The sequence below is a fragment of the Marmota marmota genome, unplaced genomic scaffold, assembly GCF_001458135.2.
Source record: "Marmota marmota marmota unplaced genomic scaffold, marMar, whole genome shotgun sequence".
Classification (NCBI taxonomy): Eukaryota; Metazoa; Chordata; class Mammalia; order Rodentia; family Sciuridae; genus Marmota; species Marmota marmota.
This window is the reverse complement of record NW_026000019.1, coordinates 20,171,862-20,176,872: the sequence shown is the minus strand read 5'-3', so window position 1 is coordinate 20,176,872 and position 5,011 is coordinate 20,171,862.

The following is a 5,011-nucleotide window of genomic DNA, read 5'->3' as shown; positions in this document are numbered from 1 at the left end:
CCCAGAGGAAGCCTCTTCCTTGAAACCCGCCTTTCATCCTGAAAGAGGCCACTACAACCTGCAATTTGGGGCTGTTTGCAACAGGTGGGGTATGCTCACGCTGCACGGAACTCGCTCTCTTGTCCACTCTGCTACATGACCAGGGAACACATCAATGAAACTAAGAAAAGGGCTTCTAGGGTTAGATCCTACTTCATCCAAGTCAGAGGACAAAATGAGATTAAACACGGTAAGGGTTTCATTCAGGAAAGTCCCTGTGGGAGAGGAAATAGGAAGCAAGTAGGAAAGGCTGGAAGAGCCATCAGACCACAGTGCAAGCCTGATTCCCAGTGAAGGAGACAGGGGCAAAGACGGGGTGGAAGCAGCTCGGCCTGCTGGGCAATCAGAGGGAAATTCCACAGAGCCACTGAGGAGCCGTCAGAGGACCGGAGGAGCTGGTAATTCCTCCACCATCGTCAGGGCCAACCACTGCAAGGACAGGCTGCTCTGCTTACATGGATGCCACGTGTCTATCTAAAACTTGTGTTTTACTACTAAGATGTCCATGCATGTGTGCTGCATATTCTGGGAGATGGACTTTAATTATGACACATAAAAAGGGTTCTCTTGTTAAACATCTCTGTACTTGTAGCTGCTGGCCAGTAGAAAGTGGTTGATTGCATAAAAGCATCGATTTCTCTTGAAGCTGAGCTTCTATCAAAGTTTAGCAACCTAAGCCAGCTGGATAAAATACTAAAAGTCACTAGATGCTATAAACAATTCAATAGTATACCCTAATATTTAACTCTAACATGTTGTGCACCCAGAAACTGAGACTCAGAGTAAATGACTTTCCAAATTATCTGACTTGTATGTGGACCCAGCTCAGTTTGAGGTCAGGACCAGCTGGTTCTCAAGCCTATGCTACAAGAGATGATGGAGCCACTGGAAAAATCATGACCACCTCTGCCTTTTCCAATATCTATCTCATACCCTAGACGGACTATCATGTTAATCAGTTGTGCTCCTTCTGTATGCACCAAAGATCGAAATGACCCCAACAGTTGATGAAATGCAAGTTGTCAGACAAAATTCAAAATGATTTTTAAAAGTTTGTGTCTAACGACGCAAGATAAAATCATATTGACGTCAATAGACATCATGTGAATTTAGTTAGGTATTAGGTGTTCCTGAATAGGAATGGGAATTGCATTTGTTTAAGAAAAAAATACCATCACAAATGCATTAAGAGAAAAAGGTGAGCAACCCGGGTTGGGCAGAATTGGTCTTCAGGAAAAAGAGAAGCATTCAAGTTATTTAAAAGAGGAAAAAAGGGAAAGAAAAAAGAATGAAGAGGAAGAATAGAGCCAGGGGAGGACAGATGCTGTGCGGGGTGCAAAGGGACCTCTCCCTGTGGCACTCTGAATATTTAGTAAGGTTATTAAACACAGGAAATAATTAGTGGAGTAGGCTTTTTGTAGAATAAAAATAAGTGTGGATCAAACTATGAGAGCACATTCAGAGGTTAATGCAGACATAGAAAGACCATGGAGAAGTCAACAAACATCTGGGAGAGCCATCTAATAGAGGGCAGGTGCCCAGGGCCAGGGATTTGCCAACTGCTATCCAAGGTACATGTATTTCAAATCAACTCTCATGGTGCCTAGGCTTAGAAAGGTTCCTTAAAAGGGTGTTTAAATCACACAAGAGACCAGCTCAGAGTCCTGACTTCTACAAGATGTATAACATCATGGAGAAACCTAGACTCCCCCCACGAGCAAGGCCATCCAGTCGGCTATTCATCCACTCCTTCAACATTGATTAAGCACTGTGCTGTGTCTGGGGATACAAAGATGGACAAGAAAAAACAAATACAAACTATTGAAGTTTAGCTAATTGAGTTACGAGGCATTTACAAAGAGTTTCTGCAAATATTATCTCACCTAAGCCTTGCCACAACTTTGCGTGCTAGAGAGAAGGACGATTATCCCACTACAGAGATGAGAACACTGAGATGCTCTGATTGCTTGTCGGGGTCCTCTCTGCTTCCCCCCACAACACTCTCCCACTGTACATATACCATCTCAGCATTTCCCACTAATTGCAAACTGCTTAGGCGGATGCAGGACCAAACCTTAAGTGACATAATAGCTTATAACCCAATTGTAAGCTTTCCCATTGTTATGGTTTGGATGTGAGGTGTCCCCCAAAAGCTCAAGTGTGAGACAATGCAAGAAGGTTTATGATTGAATTATGAGAGTCTTAACCCAATCGGTGAATTAATTCCCTAATGGGATTAACTGACTGGCAACTGAACGCCAGTAGGGTGTGGCTGGAGGAAGTGGGCCCTGGGGGCATGCCTCTGGGGTATACATTTTGTGTCTGGTGAGTGGAGTCTCTCTCTACTCCTGCTCATCACATGAGCCGCTTCCCTCCACCACACTCTTCCGCCATGATGTTCTGCCTCACCGTAGGCCCAGAGGAATGGAGCCCGCTGTACCTGGACTGAGACCTCTGAAACCAGGAGCCTGTAAATAAACTTTTCCTCCTCTAAAATTGTTCTTGTCGGGTCTTTTATTCACAGCAGCAAAAAGAAGCTGACTGAAACACCCGTAAGATTCTCACCAAGCTAGAAAGACCTGTAAAGGGATTCCAAAAGAATGGCTGCTGTTGGTTCCAGTCCTCAGAGTGGAGATTTGGATCTCTGACTTGCTGGTAGCAGGCCCGCCCTGGCCCCTGGGGACTCAACCCCCAGTTCTTTGTTATGCATGTCAATGTGGCCAGCTCACAAGGCCATGACGCAGGCTTGCGGTTCCCTGTTTATCTGCCTCACACATATGTGCCTCTCGGGAACATCTTGACCTGTTCGAGCCTCCTGATAGGGGACGGTGACGTGATGGTAACCCAAGGACGCAGTTATTACTCTCCCCTCCTCACTTTTGAGTAATTTCCCGCAGCTGTTAAAAAGATATATAAGGGGAACAAATTTGGCAATAAAGCGCGCGCGCACACGCTCCCTCCTGGATGAAGAACCTTGGTGTCCTGTGTATTTTTAACCCCGCCGTCCCTCGCCGGACTCGGCTCCGTTAGCCGGACGCGGCACTGACTTGCAGAGATGAGACCTATTTCAAGCACAATAACTGGTCTTGAATAGGCTTGGAGTTCCCTGTACTGGGCTTTGGTGTTTTCACTCTGCAGGTGCATGCTCCCAAAAAGAAAAGGAGCAGCCTCAACAGGTAAGGGACTTGGAGAACTACCCCCTGTTAAGAATGTGTGCTTTTTAAACAAAACACTACACAGAGAGGTGCCTGTGGAGAAGCCTGGGCAAATAGGGAACCTCTTAATGAATTGTGTGGAGGGGTTAAAAGGAAGGGTGCTATACTTCTATGAACCTTGTTCTTTTCAGGGAGAAAGAAAAAATTTGCACTAGGTGGTCAAATTTACAACCAGGAATAAAACTAAGTTAAATTTTATGCTCTCTTTCAGCTCTAAAAATTACACGGCTCTAAATATGCATCAGAGGAAGGGAAGAAAGAAAGGGAGATTTAAGATGATTTAGAAATACAATGAAGGATCTAGTAGAAGCTAGGTAAGATGCAATAACAAGTAATCCCCAAATCTCAATACCTTGAGACAAAACAGATTACTTCTCTTTGATTCTTGTGTCCTTTGGGGGTCAACTCAAGTATGCAGGCTAATAGAACTGCTATCTTATGTTGCTAGTTACCACAGTGAAGAAAAGAAAGTCTTATGGGATCTTTGACAGGCAATTTAATACTCCCATCCAGAAAGGACACATTACTTGGGTTCACAGTTTCTTGAGCTGCCTAATCACACATTTCCAACCGACCACTAGGAGGCCACAAAGTACAATCCTACCAAGTCCCCAGAAAGCAAAGTGCATATATCTTAACGGGCATTATTGCCTTTGGATCTGGCTTCTCAGGTTCTACAGCCATTTGAATAAGAGAATCCAGAGATTTTCTCATCTTATGGGCTAAAGTTCAACTAACTACAAGTCCTAAAAATAGCAGAATGTGAAGGAGCCACTGAAAGGCAATCTTCTCATTTTTCATTAATACAAATCTCTAGCTAATTAGGTAAAATAATCATGATTTTGCTCAGTCAACACTTTAAAGTCCTCTGCTACCCCTCAGGTCAGCAGCATGTTCAGTAAGGCCCAGGGATCTCCTTAGTGTATACCACGTATACATCAAGGTAAGTGCTTAATTATTACTAGACTTTGGGACATTAATGGTGGCCCTAACTCTCCAGGTGTTCCTGACTCAATGTCAAACGTATTTTGGTTTTTAAAATCATACTTGAAGTAATACTAGTCTTCAAGGTGTACCTTCTAGGTAAAAATTAGGTTTGAAGTCATCCAAGTTATCATCATCTTCAGAGCTTCAGGAAGGCACCGAACTCCAAGGACTAACGATGCTGTCTCCCTGCCAAGGATTCAGTAAGCCAGAAAGAAGGCCAGGTGTGATCCCAGTGGCTAGCAACATGTTCAGGGTTTACAAGTCCTCCAGATGCACAGCCAGAGGCCGTGGTCACACAGTATTAGGATCAACAGAAAAGATTAATTCTTCCAGAGCCCTCTCCCTGCCTCAGTTCACCAATGTCTCTTCGAGTTCACTCTCTGTGCCTGGAGGAGTCATTTCAACATTATGCATCAGTTATCAATTATCTGGTCTAACAATGACATCATCACCACCATCACCATCCTACACAGAATTCACTAGGTGCCAGGCTTCTGACAGAGATGACGTCATGTAACCACTGCAATTACTTGAGTCAGGTATTATGATGCCTATTTTATTAGCACCACATTCTAATCAACTGAACTAATTAGCCAGACATTACATCTACTTTAAATTAGGAAAATGGAGCTGAGAAATTTTTCCAAGATTACTCTGGCAATAGCTGGTGAACACAAATCACTCCAGGACTTGTGATTTCAAAAGCCACACTCTTCCGATGCCATCTGCCTAGAATTTCCCAAGGGTTTGGGCGATCATTGATACTTTTT